This window comes from Lissotriton helveticus, chromosome 1_1 (assembly GCF_964261635.1).
Source record: "Lissotriton helveticus chromosome 1_1, aLisHel1.1, whole genome shotgun sequence".
NCBI lineage: Eukaryota > Metazoa > Chordata > Amphibia > Caudata > Salamandridae > Lissotriton > Lissotriton helveticus.
This window is the reverse complement of record NC_136057.1, coordinates 1,083,484,812-1,083,502,035: the sequence shown is the minus strand read 5'-3', so window position 1 is coordinate 1,083,502,035 and position 17,224 is coordinate 1,083,484,812. Positions and strand designations below refer to the sequence as shown.

General features: G+C 44.0%; 1 protein-coding gene across 2 annotated transcripts in view; it reads right to left on the bottom strand.

Moving 5' to 3' along the window:
* The window catches only part of CDK17 (cyclin dependent kinase 17), a 529,501-nt gene that overhangs the window by 300,668 nt on the left and 211,609 nt on the right, over positions 1 to 17,224 (bottom strand). For both annotated transcript variants that reach the window (XM_078678048.1, XM_078678059.1), the window contains exon 2: positions 10,546 to 10,634. The gene's annotated coding sequence lies outside the window, so the exon portion shown is untranslated. The remainder of the gene's footprint in view (positions 1 to 10,545; positions 10,635 to 17,224) is intronic.

Below are 17,224 nucleotides of genomic sequence, written 5' to 3'. Positions count from 1 at the left end.
AAGCAGGGTCTCCTCGATTGTGCTCAGAATTAAGGGAATATATTTTGTTGTAGAAATTTTGTTTAAAGGTTTAGAGAAAAGTCACACCTCGATGTTAGACCCTTTCTAACTTCTCTGCTGCAAACTATATATATGTTTTATTATCTGATGGCAAACATTTCACAGTTTCTACACAAAAACAAATATAACAATGCAAATAAAGAGCACTTGAAGTTTCAAACTTGAAAAGTCCCATATATTTGTTTGAGTCGGTTATGAAATGCAACAATTCACGTTTCTACACCCACAACCTAAACACCATGGCAGTTCTCTAGATCATACCTTTGCTGCCCATTTATAGATCAAAAATTAGAAATATAATATCTATCTGACAACTGAAATACAATAGTGAGTTAATTATATTAGGCTCGGTTCACCCGGTATTCGATTTTACTCTCATGTAACCAAATCACCTCTTCACACATGCTGAAAACTCCACAATGCGTTGAGATGACTGAAAGGCAACGCAATAGTGTTTATATAAAACTAACAAAAAGAGAAATAAATTAGTGTATAATAAAAGGATTCACATTAAACCATAAAACTAAAATATTTCTTCAGAGGATGAGCCAGAGTACAAGAAGATCTGTAGCGTTTTACCGGTTTCTTGGAAAAAGTAATTTTTATAATAGCTGTTTTTTTTTTAACCAAATCATGTTTATTTAAATGTAGTGGGTCAGTAATAGCACACATTCAATGGTATATCAGCTAATGTGTATTGTCATGATCAGCACACTGCACTTAAAAAATGTTCTTAATATTTCTCCTTCAACAAGGCTCGCCCCACCGCCCAACTGGGAAGGTATCAACACCAGATTCGTAGTCTTCTGGGACACAGCAAAACTGTCAGAATGCTCCCAGTGTGTTAGCCTATTGGACAACCCGGGAAGCATTAGCTCACATTTTCAGGGTCCATCTAAGAGACAACATTAACCCAGTTCTCCAGTGTGTATCATATCAATATCCCTTATAAATAATGAGAAATTCAAGTTACTGGGCCATGTGGGGCAGCTAATTCTAGGGGATATTATGAGACAGAAAATAAATCAATGGACCCCGATTCACTTCTAAGTCTTTGAGCAACACCATTATGGAAAGCACAATCTTTCCATTGCCAACAGGTTTCATAGGCAAAGGTGCTACAAAACAATTAGTGGAGTTTTATTAGCTGCTCACAGACAGCAGCACGTTATCATTTTAGAGGCTTTAGTTTGATATTGAAGCCTCTGAAAATTAATGTCTAACATTACAGTGGAAATGCCAGCTGGTATGGGAATTTACCAACATCGTCTTTATTGCAGCAAGTATCTCAGTCCATAATGGCTGAAGCAACTGGCAGTACCATCTAACAGCTTCACTTGAACAGATTTCATCTGGTTCATAGCACAGCTATGGCAGACATAAATTAACGCTACTGGTGAGACTAGATGAGACGATACATAAGCATTTAGACTGATATGCTGTGTTGAAAAGGAAGAAAACATGAACATTGTCTGAACTACCCAACTGAAACCCCCCACAAATTATCTACTGCGCCCATCTAAGGACAAAGAAAAAGCTCAACATCCACGAGATACCTAGATGTCTGCGCCTTTCATAGGAATGGGACAGTACCCCATCTCAACAATTAAGAGTCCACTTTAATCAGTAAGTTTCTGGCTTGGTATGATTATGTTTGAAACAATTCCTAAACAGCAATCAACTGATGGCTGAGAATACAGAAATCAAGGTATTTTGTTTATTTAAATAGTTTATTTTGCATTTGTTAATAAACATTGATATTCATAGACAATTAGGACGATATGAACAATCCATTAAAAATATATGAAAAGGAACCTTTAAAGTGATGTATTTGTTTCAGAAAACTAGTAAAAATACACTTAAAATGTACACATACATGTTTGTCATCAGTGCTCAGTATTACTTCATAAACCATAAACGAGTCCTTACTTCAGGCCTGAAGAGTCAAACAAGAATTGAAAGTAACCTTAAATAATAAGTGTAGAAAAACAAAATATGTTTCTGAGACACAAGGTCAAGTAATTCACAAAAAGCTTATTCTGTGGTCTTCAGAACTACCAAGCCAAGCACCCATCCTTTCATGGAAAGTAAACAACCATTGGTGGATCCTCATAACATTTAATCTTATATTAAGTCGAAGTCAGTTACAAATAAGCATGGAAAATACTAGTACAAGCTAATTTATAGTACTGAATGTACCCACGTTTAGCACCAACTCACTCAAAACCAGTTTCTTTTCATGGGGCAACACATCTACATTTAACCTATGGCTATTCATATCCTGATCACTGAAATGTGCATCACAGTCGAAAAATGTCAACCAGCTTTTATAAATTAAGATACAAAAAACATTGGTATTTGCTGATTATATCTCTTTATCCTTAAGAGGAATGACCAGTTGAGTGGTGGCCACATAATTAAAACTCTTCACCCCAGAAAGATCGAGCAGTTTAGTCATAGGTTGTTGATGCAAATAAAAGAAGAACTAAAGTTGACCCTGAATACCTCAACACAGTTGTCGGGAGTCACCTCAAAGTTAAAAGTGCCATTGACTAATATCTGGCAGACGTAAAAGATGCATTCCAACGAAGGACAGCGTCTTTGGTACCAACCTCAGAGAAAACTGCAGCAGTTGACTTGCAATATGTCACAGAAATATCCAGTCACCCACTTCCTTTCCAAGGTCATTCAACACAGACAACAGCATCAACTAAGTGTTCTGATTAGGAGGACACCATTACAGAGTGATTCATGGAGATCACATAGTGCATTACAGTTCTACAATTCAGTAGATGCTTCCATCTCCAACAATTTGGACATGTATGAAAGAAACAAAACAGGGCTGAAATTAAGCCTTTTTGTTTTGAAGCACCATAACTACTACAGATGGAAAGTCTGCAGGGGACTTCTACTGATGTGACAGGAACAGACAAAGTGACCTGAAACATGTCTAGTGACCTACTCCGGGTTCTTTCACCCTCTGGCTAGGCAGGGATGTCTAAGGGAAGGAAGAAGAGGTTTTCTGGCTATGAAAGGTTTAGTCAAATCAGCCTTCTCGAAACCCAATTAACAGTGGCAAGTCCAACTGTTTGATGGATGAGAAAAGTGTTGAATTCCAATGTTTGACAGATTTTTCCCACCTTTTGTGGAGAAAGCAGATAGATCACTGCACAAACAAAGAGTGACTAGCGAGTTTTATCTCAGAAAGAAAGGGCACCTTTCTGAAAATCCTAAATAGCTCTCATTGCACGTTGGTAACAGAAGAAATCTTTTAGGTGAATTAATGCTGTTTGCATTGGTTATAGGACTATTGCAGCTTCTAAGTTGCTGTTTAAGATTCCTATTGGCAATAATTCAAGTATGTCTTCATTGACGCTCAACTTGATAGAACTTGGCCTTTTCAAGTCGCAGTTCTACAAAAATAACTCGCAAGAAAGTTGCAGTTCTTTAGATTTCTTGGTGTTGATTAGGGCAACTGCATTAACAGCTTGAATAATGGAGGCAGCCGAACTGCAGATCGTCAAATGAAACAGCTGCTTGCTTGCGGGGTCCAGTGTTCTCTCCTAGGGCTAGATTTGTTTAAACCTGCTTTTATACAGGTGCTAGGAATATTTAAATCTCCATACTACAAATATTGAATATGGTTTCCCAAATCATAGGTTTCTTAGTATTATTAAACACAAGGATAGTTTCATCTCAACACTTCTTGTATACTATTACAGCTCCCCAGCTTCAACCGAGCAGCCACCTCCACTTCCTGCATCTGCTTCCCGCTATTCAAGAATAGATTACATTTGTTTTCCAAATTTTGTAGAAAGTTAAAACTTTGTATAATATCTCCAATTTAGTAAAATGAAGGAGTAAATTGATAATGGTGCGAGTGAAATTCGCTATTTTTAGAACCATAAGCACAGTGAGAACCACCACCTTCTAGCAATGCTGTGTTGGCATCAGAAAAAAATCAATGCATGGTAATTCCAAATGTGCACAAAAGATGGGAATGCAGGTAAACGACACAACCTTTTGCCTGCTACTTATCTGACATTCATTCTAATTACTCTGTAGAATAAATGACAATTGTGGATATCTGATTCTCCGGCTACCGGATCTGCAATAGAATGGAAGTGGACCAAAATCTATTATCCTGTGACTAAATGCAAATAAAGAAGAATGAAAATCTTATACAAAGTAGATTTTAGCCGATAAAGCAAACTATTTCATGGAGAAAATACTAAAAGACAGCAACACCATTAAAAGAGGTTTTTGGGGTAGTTAGATTTTTTGCTACACCTGACTGCACAGCTCAGATTTTATAGCACTCACAGTCTCTCTGCGATAATTTGTCAAAATATTTTAAAGAAAAATATCTCTTAAAATTGTTGCTTTGCTGAACGCAGCGGTTGGGGCTACTCTTGATGCAAATACAGTGGAGGATGGCCCTGACTTTCCTAAACTGATTAAATTTACTCCAATGGCATTTGGGGAATTTGTAAACATCACTAATCAATCAAACTGTTCTTATATAGCGTGGCATTTTACCCATGAGGGTATCCAGGCCCTGAGCTGTGGGTCTCAGTCGAAAAGTCAGGTCTTGAGAGTCTCTTCCTGAAGTCTGCCAATGAGGGTGCTGTTTGGAGGTGGAGGGGGAAGGGCGTTCCAGGATTTGGCCGCGAGGTGGGAGAAGGATCGTCCTCCAGTGTGGCATTGGCAGATGTGCAGTGTCTGGGCGAGGTGAGCGGAGCGTAGGTTTCTGGGTGTCCGTTGGAATTTTAGGAAGTGGTTAATGTATGGCGGTCCTTGATCATGGACGGCTTTGCAGGCATGGGTCAGGAGCTTGAAATGGCATCTCTTTTAGATGTGGAGGCAATTGGGGTCTCTCAGGTGCTGGGGGATGCGAGTCCTTTTGTGCAGGTTGAGGATAAGTCTGGCTGCAGCGTTCTGGATTGTCTGGTATCTTCTCATGAGTTCGCCGGTGGTGCCTGCATATAGTGCATTGCCGTGGTGCAGACGTATGGTGGTGAGGGCCTGTGTCACTGTTTTCCTAGTGCGAGTGGGTAGCCATTTGAAAATTCTGCGTAACATGCAGAGTGTGTGGTAGCAGGCTGAGGAGACGGCTTTGATCTGCTGTATCATGGAGAGTTTGCTGTCCAGGATGATGCTGAGGCGTTGACCTGCTGTTTCATGTAGAATTTGCTGTCCAGGATGATGCTGAGGTTGCGGGCGGGATCTTTCGGAGTGGGGGAGTCCGAGTTCCGATGAACACCAGGAGTCATTCCAGAGGGAGGTGTGGCTGCCGAAAATCAGTACTTCGGTGTTGTTCATGTTGAGTTTCAGGCAGTTGTCCTTCATCAAGGCTGAGAGGTTCAAGCAATTGTGAAAGATGGTTTTCGTCGTAGCAGGGCAAAATAGAAAACAGACACCCTGCCAAACTAGATATCAAAGGTCCCAATAGGGATCCACGAGATTATGTATGGGGTGACATCAACAAACCATCTGAGCCATAGACTTTACTGGTATTTTGGAAACATAATCCTTTTATTACTTTTTTTGTGATTTTTTTCAAGTTAATTGCATTTATGAAAAACATTCCATATATACATTTTTCAAATCTGATAAAACAGAAAACAGTGGGTGGATATATAGGACAAATAGATAAAATACACACAAACGTTCCTCACACTCCCATATATACAGGGGCAACTCACACACAATCCAGGATTCGCTAATTCATTCACTTTCTCATTCATTCATACAATGACATATAGGGGAACACCCACGGCTGCCATAGAATAGAATAATGGTTGCTTGGACAGGGGTGCGAATTAGGGGCGCAGAGCAGATGGAAAAGTATAGTCCACAGGGACTAAGTTACTGCTGTCCAAAAAGTTCACGCCGACGCGCGTTTCGGTGTTAGGTGCCAAGGTAGGCCACACCTTCTTCAGGGCGGGGGTGTGTACAACCAGGGAGGGGAACAAACAAGTGGGTATATGTCGATAATATAAAATTCACATTAGTATGGGTCCGACGAAAGTCTTCACTCAGAAGGTTTTCTAGGTTGATTAATGGAAGGTGAACATGCAATTGCCACAGTATGTGGAGAACTTTAATATTCTGGGTGAATCACAATCTTGCTTCAGACCAGGTCACAGTAGGGAGACCGTGTTGGTCTCTTTGTCAGATGACCTGAGGACTTTAGCTAACCGTGGTAATTCCTCTACTTTAGTGTGGTTACTTGATTTGTCTGTGGTATTTGATACTATCTCCTATGAGGATTTGTTTCTCAGGCTGAGAGAGATTAGACTATTAGGTAAGGCACTGGAGTGGATTAACTCTCATCTTTCTCAATGTCAGCAAGCAGACTCGCTAAAGTCATTTGTATCCCAGTCTAAGTTTTAAAACAGGGAGTTCCACGGGCTCTTCTTTAAGCCTCATGCTTTTTACCCTAAATGTCCGACCCAATGGACCCATTTATTTAATCATTTGGTCTTAGTCTTATGAGCCATGCAGACAATAAACAGTTGCTACTTTTGTTGAAACAGTCAAAGTCTTTCCCTAATGCCCCTCTGAGAATTTCCCAAATTGCATTGAGGAAGTGGTGAGCTGGCTTGCAAACAACTAGCCAGTAAGCCCACAGTTACTTACTACATTTCCAGCTTTTGGCTAGAGGAACTTGGCACACCACCGGTTCTGCTACTGCAGTTTGTAACCTAGGTAATTTTCAAGATGATAAAATGACACACTAGTTATGTGAACCTTCTGTCTTCCTCTTAGTTTTTACTAATACAGCTATTACGCAAGATTTTGCCAGTTTTACCAGCAAACACTTGACCTTTAATAGCTCAAGCAGTTATTTTAAGTAGACCCGACCATTGTAATTCACTATTTCTGGGCTTGTCTGCCTTTGTACTCATCAGATTACAAAGAATTCAGAATAAGGTAGCAAATTAGCTCATCAAAAGGAGGGAAACGGAGGTGTTCGCTGTGACGCCATCTCACCTTTCCCAGACAATTAGTGTAAACTACAACAAAGGAGAGCGACTCCCACGTCCCAGTATGCATTTATGGTCCTTATTTCCACCTTCACATTAAAGGATGATACCCTTTTGTTTAAAAGTACTCAAAAAGGAACAGACGTGGGATTTACAGACTATTTGTCAATGTTAGGGGCCCAAATGATTAAATATCTTGGACAACTATTGACAGTTGGAATTGAGACCCAGCCTATCATACACTATGGGAACTCTATATCTGAATGTGACAAATTTGCAACACCAAACTGATTGACTAGAACATCGTTTGAAAACCAATTCATGAGAATGTATTTATGAGTTAGATCAATGGGAGAAAAACAGCGAATCCCACAATACCTTGGGTTGGAGGGATATACTCAATCCTGCATATGCTTCCCTTCCCACAGCACATCAGGCATAATGCCTACAAGTGATGTCATAGATAATATGCATGAACAAATGGGGAATATCAGGAATGGCTGGTATGTTAGCATACTATATAAAATAGCCTAAAACAATCCTTCAGTTTAAGCTTTAAAAAGTCCCCAACTCATTGCCTCCCAATTGAGAGGTCAGCACTAGTTCCCAATGAATATCAAGATACGCATCACGATTATGTGCCTGACATAGTAGTGTTCAGAAGACCAGCACCCACATACTGACAAGCCCTAAAGCCTACCCACTCTGCACTTCCCAAACACTCTGGAGGTTTAAACAACTAAATAAAAGAACAGAAAAAAGAGCTACCCCAAGTAGAAAAGACAGGCACTTCTCTACCACCACCTACTGCCTGTGGAATAGTGTGAGCATTAACACCCTCAGTGTCATACTCTAGAACAAAACTGATCTCCTTATTCACTGGACCCATACCTCTGAACGAGCGGGACTAAGCAATCTACCACCAAGTGATTTGTGACAGCTATGAAACATACCAATGTATCTCAATCTACAGTTTAACCTGCCCACAACTGAAGCCTACGACTCAGCAATGTATTATGGAACATTAGTCACAGTACAATATAGCCCATGTAAACTAGATTGCCTGTGTTCAAAATGCCATCTTCAACAAGGCGACAAAAGAGCTTAATGTTACCTCACCATCCTTTTCTCAAGAGTGCCTAGCACCCATTAAGTTATGAAGTGTATACTATACTAACAAATAAATGTAAACTTAAGACCATGGCTAACGTACTTATCCAAACCTCTGTTGAATCAGAAAAAGCCTAAGGACTACAAATGGAAATTGTATTTGTTTATGTACAATGAACATACCACTATTCAAACTGTATCTTAGAGCCAGAATGATCAAGGTGTTCAGGCTAGAATCAATAAAACAATTTTTTTTGTCTTTGCTTTCCCGGAAGACAGCATTGCCTGTGCCTATGGAATATGAACTGGTAGGAGATACCACAACCTTGAGTGTACACATTCTCTATTCTTGACTTGTTTGCACTTTGTTACAAGAAACCCCCAGCCAAAATGAATCTACTGAACATATGAACCAACTAGGTTAATACCATAACAATTTATCTGTCAGGTGATGTGGTCCCATATCTTAAAAGCAAAGGCATAGAATGTTACGGTCAACGTGACATTAATTGGAGGCAGTGACTAGAATGACTAAGGTTTGACACATTCCTGTTTTTTTCAATTCAAAGTCTAAGAATGACGCTGTATTCAGTGTAACCAATGCAACTCCACCTCAAGAGAGGCCCAGGTTAAAGAGATGGCAGTAGTCCAGTCCGCATCTGATCACTTCTCCTTGTAAACATCCAAGGGCCGACAAAGAAGATCTCTATGAAATTGTTGTACGATGAACCAGCAGTCTCAGATACATTTGTGGATCTCTGGTTTTGGATTCAGGTCAGCATTCCAGACAAAATCTAAATGCTTATACCAATCATTGATTTTTGAGAACTTCAAAAGGGCAGGAAGTTCAGTGTAAAGCGAGGAAGTCAAGAACATATATGCCCTTGTAACATCAACTTGATTGTAGTAGCTTTGAGCCTCAAACCACTTCGGTACTTAATCCAAGCGCAAAATGACTCACTAAAGTCATCCCTTGGCCTATTGACAAGCAGATAAATCTATGTGCCACATGTCTTAGAATATAAAATTTAGGCCCTGCCATCTTTGAATTTCCAGGAGAGGCATGTTTTACACACTCCCCTAAGTGGAGCAGTGATGACCCCTAGGTACCACAAAAGTATGTGGCTTTGTATTTTCTTCCTCCTCAACAATTACTCTTGCAAATTTTCCACAGGGCAAGTCCATCAGAGTAAACTTTGAGCAAATGTGCATAACACCAAACATGATTTTCAATTTTCTCCACCAGCAAAATATTTATGTTGTTGGAGAAATGGTTGAGAAACTCTGCTCTCCCACTCACAGAAGAGCTAGGTGCATGGTCTGAAATAGACGGAGAGCTAGAGATACTGCCAGAATGACATACAAGGAAGACACTATTGCAGTAAGATTGGGTGGAGAACAGGTATGATCATGGCGGGGCACTAATAAGCCAGCAGCAGACAGCTGGTCATGTAGATTTAAAGAGCCAAGAAGCTAGGGTCATCTACAGAAGGAGATTGCCTTTGAGCTAACCTAACACGATAGTGGTGGCCAGCGTCAACCCAGCAACATTTTCCAGATTAGATGATCAATGAAGACCCCAAAGGAAAAACACAAATATAAATTCAAAATGAAGGAAACCATCAGACCACCCTTCGCTAGAGCCTCAGAGTTCTACCCACCTTATCCCATTCCTACAGACGTTGGAATCGAAAACATCCAAGGGGTAACAGCAATGGTCAACCCATTACATAAGCTAAACAAAACACTTTCCTCCCGAACCAGCAAATAAGTCACAAGGAGCACAATTGTTAGTAAAAAATATAAAAATAGTCTATGGTCGGGGAATGGGTCTAGGCAGGATGAAATGGTTACCCTAAGGCTTTCAGAGAGAGAGGTTGATTTCTTAAAGTGACAGCTTTCATAATGGAAATCCTGAGTAATCCTGTTCATATTTTTAATTCCTCACATGAAATATAGCTAAGGAATAGAGATCACATTCTGAATAAGAAAGAAAATCCAACTACAATTGTAGGTGCGAGCAATGGTGTGATAGTCCGCTGAACTAGGACTTCATTACATGGGGTCAAGTGAATAATTTCTGGTTACAACCAAATGTGAAAACAAGCAATTCAAAAGTAAAGTTTTGTAGGGAGCCATTTTGTTGTTGTTACTAGAGTGACATGTACCTAGTTGCACATTTGCTTTCTACTGACACACCACCCCATTTTCAGTATGTTTCTCTGTTTCCGGCTAGGTCTTATGGAGAGGGTTTTCAACATTAATGTAAAGTTTTAATTATACAAACACATTTGGGAATGTTCTTCATACCCAAGAAAGTATGTGTGTTTAAGAGTGACAACTTCTCATAAGGAGATTGAAACAAAAAAAATAACTGGTTTCTTACCCGACAATGCTAGTTCTCCCCATGAGTTGTCCTCTCCATGGATCCACTCTGGCTGAATGGTCTGACCTCAGGTGGTGATTACTGGAACCCTGAGGAAGGTCAAAAAGTAAACATATTAGTTGTACTTTCCCAACCACTCCAAGCACACCACGTTGATTGAACCTTTGCACCAATACCTTACTTCAGAAAGACACACACAACAATAACTCTACATTTTTGTATACTGCAAAAAAAAAAAAAAACTCCTGAACCCATTCCCCTATCAACTGCTGTGCGCAATATAGGTCAATATTCGTTCACCCGCAATGATCTGAGAGCTGAATCGCAGCTCTATTAATAATAGACTTTTTATTGACTCTGGAAAGCATATATTCAGCCATCAGTGAGGTGGATATACATTCTATGTTAAATATGCCTTTGATACTCTTAATTGTGAAAATCATATTTTGACCCAAAACCAATATAATTATAATTGTTCTAATCTGATTTACTGTGAGTAAGTGGACAGTTCGAATTAAGGAGCATACCGGATGTGCACAATAAAAAAACTGGTACGGAAAAAGAGAAAATATTAAAAAGGGGAAACATTAAGCGAGAAATCTCAATCCTTGTTCCAGTATGATCGAATAAAATAAATAAAAGAATCCTATTTTTAAATGTCGTGAGGCAGTGTGCTCCTTTGTGTACTGTATGACGTATTTGATGCGTAGGTGTGAGCTTGTATGCACCTGAGGGGTCTCCAAGCAATGAATAATTTATTGTTCTGCCTGTTAGGCTGCAGTGTGATGTTATGTACTTAGCATTGTAGCTGGTAATCTGTGGTCTCCATGAGTTTTAATCAGCCGTAGAGCTGATGAGAAGGATAGCCTGCCACAAAGGATGAAACTGTTGGAGATAGTCATTACATAATATTACTTGAGCGGATGTAATACTGGTATCGAAAACCTGTAGATCAAATCCTTACTCCATAACAATTTTGCTATAATACTTCATAAGTAAATGGTCTTTAAATAACCTCTTTTCACAGCACATTTCATTGTGTCGCAATCCATTGCCAAATCCAATCCCAGCTCGGAAGAAACCCTCCCACCACGCTCGGTGTTTATGAATAATTTTAACTGGACAGGGGGGGCGCTAGAGGGCGCACTGCGGAATGGCTGGCTAGTCTGTCAGCTCCGCCGGACGGTTGCATAACTAGCGGCCTTTTAACCCCTTGAAACCCCTTCAAAATCGGCGGCGCTTGTAAATATGGGCATCGGAAGGTGAGGCCCACATCCCGAGTTGTAGCTGGAAAGAGCTTTATGCGGAGAATGAAGGAATCAGCCTACAACGCGGACTCCGCGCTCCGACATCGCCAAAATGGCCGCTCCGGATTCCTAGCAGACCGGCGCCTACCGAAGCTCCTGAAGTAGCGAGACACTGATGCCCGCCCAGCGCCACATGGTGAGTGGCCGCTGACCACCAGCGAGACAACGGCGAGACCCGAGCGAGCCCCCAAGGTACGGCGCCGCATCAGAGAAGCGTGCGTTCCACCGCCGACAAGATGGCGGCCCCAATGAAACGCACAAAGCTAGAGGCGGCAGCGGACGCTCCTGCAGGTCGCGTAACTGCCGAGGGCTGCCAGTGCAGACCGCGCCTGTGAACCGGAGACGGAGGGAAGCTCCAGGCGATTGACACGGTGCGTGACTCGCTTAGGGGGAGACAGCGGAACAACGCGGGGGGCCACCAGAGGTCTCGGGTTGAGAGGACAGCTCAGATGATAAGCGGGGCGCCTATTACCTATGCACAGCAGCGCGTGGCCATCGACATAATAGCTCGCCTACGCTACTAGCGGGAGCAAACTCCAGCAAGCGCCGTCTCTGACCCCAGCGCGAGTTGAGTGACTCACTGCACACTACTCCGGAGCAAAGGGAGATGCTTGGTGCTTGCGCAACTGTGGTGCGAGCCTTCTAACTAAGCCGCGCACACCAAACTCCACGCACCTGCTTTGAGGGGAGGCCCCCCGACACGTTGCACCCACTAACATAACGCAATTTGGAGCCTTGGGCTGACGACCCAGAGTGGAGGCGATCGGCCTTACTCCCAGGACACGTGGCTGGCTGATGACTACACGCAAAGCTCGGTGGGGGGCTGCAGCGAAAACACACCGCGCCAGCTCCGCGGCCAGTGGGACAGCGGCTAGCAGCCCCAGACCGCCGTCGACACAAACCACGCCGAAGCTGCAGATGGACATGGGTAAACCAGACAGGCAGCAAACTAAGCTCCATTTTGAGGCGCGAAAGCAAGATAAAATGGCTGCGACGGACCACGAGGCGGATGGGGGCCAGGAACAATCGCGCGCCACGGGCATGGAGTCAGTGCTACGGGCTATTCAGCAGAGCCTGCAGGAAATGAACGGAAAACTGGACAATGTTGTGCAGCGCATGGACACCATGACGGCGAACATAGAACAGCACGAAGGGCGTATAACGGAAGCCGAACAACGAATCTCACAAGTGGAAGATGACCATCAGGCCATGTCCAGGTCCTGCGGAGGTCTGGAAAAGACAGTGGAGAGTTTGCGCGCCAAAGTGGAGGACCAGGAAGCCAGGTCCAGGCGCAACAACGTCCGAATTTCGGGCTTGCCCGAATCCACAAACACGGGGAAAATGGAGACTTATATAGAATCGTTGGTGAAGGAGGTCTTTGGCTCTGAGAAAATGTCTTCGGTGTTCCTGGTTGAACGGGCGCACCGTTCACTTGCGCCTGTTCCGAAACCTGGTGCCGTCCCCCGCATGGTCATAGCTCGCTTGCTCAACTACCGGGACCGCGACACGATCCTTAGGCTGGCCAGAGAAATGGGCAAGGTTACCCATCAGGGTAATACACTAGAGTTCTATCCAGATCACACCATGGCAGTACAACACGCTCGGAAGGAATTCGCTCCAGTTAAAAAGAAGCTACGAGAACTCGGACTGGAGTATGCAATGCTATATCCGGCGAAACTCAAAATTTTAACTGGTGGGAAACCGGTCATATTGCCAACAGTACAGGCGGCGCAGGACTACGTGAAGCAGCAACTGAAAAGGCGCAAGCAGCAAGATCAAAGTGCGGCCACGAGCGACGTGGAATGACCGACTCCATCTGGGGGAGTGTGTGATTCCATCCAGGTGCCTGGCAATGAGGCGCAGGCGACAGACGCTGCATTAGTGCGTAAAAGTTCACACACCCCTAAGCGACGGTGCTAGTAGCGGAGAGTGGCCTGGTGTGTCACTTGCGATTCCACTGTACTTATGGACCAGGATGGAGACACGCCGCTGCAGAGGCGTCATGACTGTGAGTATCGCTGACATAGAGGGCATGGGGTTGGCTTCTTCCTTGCCACACGGCTGGGAGGATTACGTGGACACGATCCAGTGCCGGTCACCTCTGATGACTTATGTGACTTCCATAGCTAAGCTGGTGGTCGGCACTTAGTCCATGCCAAGACTCGGTCAAGTGGCTGCGCGGATGTGGCTGATAATGAGAGACTTAGCATGCTGACGCCATGCCGAATTAGCGGCACTACTTATGCTGAGGGGGGGGGGGGTTGGGGGACCTAAAGTGCATTCACTACACTACAGCGTGATATTGCGACCGTCCACGTCCACCTTGTGGATGGAGATGTGTGACCCTGGTGATACCCCCGAGTGGGTGTTCCCCACTGAGAGTTTGACATTACAGTTGAGGGTTGTTCAGGGATGGCTTTGGCAAAGTTCGGGGGCTAAAGTGGGTGGGGGGTGGGAGGGATTTTCTACATGTTTCCAACTGCAATCTCTGTGTCTGAGACGCATGGCGAACTCCTTAGTTGTGTTTTATGATGTGACTGGTGTAACTGTACGGAGCGTACCAAAGTCAGTGCCGAACATTATGCATTCTATGCGTCCATACGAACTGCACAAGCAGGGTGGTAAATGTAAGATGTATGCCATTGATGTCCATGCTAGTCCACGCAACAGGTACTAATACGCTCAAGATTCTAACATGGAATGTGCGGGGGCTAGGCGACCCAAAAAAGATCAGGCGGCTCTTTGCCTATTTTGACAGATTACATATTAGCATTGTATTTCTACAGGAAACGCACTTATCCCAAGTCAGCACATCTGCACTAGGCGCTAAATGGGCCGAGTCTGTTACCAACTCGAATTACTCGTCATACTCTAGAGGAGTGAGCATACTGATCAGAAAAGGAACGGGTTTTGAGATCACGAGCACACATAAAGACTTAGAGGGGAGGACCGTTGCACTAGCTGGAGTGGTGAGACGACAAAAGGTTTTGTTAGTGAACACATACGGACCCAATGTGGACGACCCGGATTTTTTCAAACAGGTATGGCACACTATCGTCGACATGCAGACGACTCACATAATTTGGGGTGGAGATTTCAATGTCACTCTGCTGGATACTCTAGATAGGGCGTCACATACGCTGGAACAACATGGTAAAGCGAGGTCGATGCTACTAGACGCCATGGACGACCTGCGCATGGTAGATTTATGGAGGACACGCAACCCAGCAACGACTATCGCGACACACATAAATGCGGCTAATAATAGTTGGTCTAGGCTGGACTACTGGCTGGGCACACGGGAGGTACTTTCCTGGGTCAGGGACATAACTCACCTACCGCGAACACTTTCGGACCATGGCCCAGTACTATTAGACATTGCAATACCATACTATGACCCACCACCTTTTACCTGGCGCTTCAATACGACAGCTCTGCAAGACCCTGTTTATGCTGAAACGATACACAAGGCAATTATAGATTACTTCGAACTTAACGCCCCCACTACTGAAGACCCGGGTCTGCTATGGGAGGCCTTTAAGGCAACATTACGGGGGGTCTGTATCAGCACCACCTCTGGCATCCTCAAAGACATCAGACACCAACTGCACACACGAGAACGAGCTATACAAACCCTGGAACACACGTACACCCAAACAGGTGACGCTGCTGTACTGGGGGAAATCAAAACGCTCCTCACCGAATTCGATGAGTTCGCGGCGGACGAACTAAAATATGTCTCAAAGCGTGCGACGGCGAGGAGATATGGGGAAGGGGGGAGGCCGGGTAGGGAATTAGCCGCAAAGATATGCGCGGGTAGAGCCCCACAAAACATAACGTCCATTAGCACAGACGCGGGGGAGGTGATCACGGATACCAAGGGCATATTGACTGAATTCAGGAACACTTACGGGGCACTTTACACAGCGCGTCCTACACCGCCACAAGATGAGTTATTACAATACATGGAGGATATAGAGTTGGCATGGTTAGCTGACGGACACAGGCAATATCTAGAACGCCCGGTGACAGTGGAGGATGTAACTGACACCATTCGGAGGTTACCCAATAACAAAACACCTGGGCCGGACGGATTTGCCACGGAATTCTATAAAAAGTACGCTGACACCCTAGCTCCATATTTGGTGCGATTATACGGGGCTGCACATGAAGCTCAGAAGCTACCAGCCTCCATGAGAGAAGCATTACTCGTGGCGCTGCTGAAACCGGGTAAAGAAGCCGATAAATGCGACTCATATCGCCCTCTTTCTTTATTGAATGTGGACACCAAAATCATAGCCAGCCTATTGGCGGACCGGTTGAAGCCTCTTATGCCGTTGCTGGTCAGGCCAGACCAATCGGGTTTTATCCCCGACAGAGCGACTACACATAACACCCGAACATTGTTCGCGCTGGCCCATTATTTAACACCGGAATCGAAGGCGGTTGCTGTGTTGTTGGACGCAGCGAAAGCTTTCGACACGATTGGCTGGCCATTTATCCACGCAGTATTGGTGCGTATGGGATTCCCGCAGATCTTTCTGGGTTGGATAGCGATGTTGTACTCCGATCTGACAGCACGCATCAGAGTAAACAAATATGTATCAGAGCCCATTCCAATATGCAGAGGCACTCGGCAGGGGTGCCCGCTCTCGCCGATGCTATTTGCGTTGGTACTAGAGCCGCTGGCGTGTAAGATCCGGCAACATCACCACTATTCAGCAATACAAATGCCCTCAAGACCCATACACATCTCACTATACGCGGATGACATGGTGCTATATGTGAAGAATCCTGAGCAACACCTTAATCCGCTCCTAAGAGAGTACTTAAGATTTGGCCTACAATCCGGGTTACAGATTAACTGGGACAAGTCCCTAGTTCTACCCCTAACGGACAGCACTCACCCGACAACTCTAGACTATCCTTTAAATTGGCAGGAAGAACCTACAAAATATCTAGGGGTATGGTTCCACAGAGACCCGGAATTGGTGATCAGGACGAACTACGGGCGGACCATATCTTCACTGGAGGACAAGGTTAAGAGATGGAACAGACTTCCCCTTTCGTTGGCTGACAGGGCGGCCATTGTAAAAATGGTGCTCCTTCCGAAGTTCCTGTATTTGTTTAACAATATCCCAATCAAACCACCTGCTGCCGTATTCCGTAATATTAACGCTCTGGTCCTTAACTTATTGTGGGCGGGAAAACAAGCGAGGATGCAATTACGTGCCATGACGCTGCCATATGCTAAGGGGGGCTTTAGGGTGCCAGACCTTTATCTGTATTACTTATGCGCGCAAGCGCAATATGCGCACCACTGGTACCATGAGGTGCCCTTCTTGTCACATGTGGCCGTAGAGGCGGGTGAC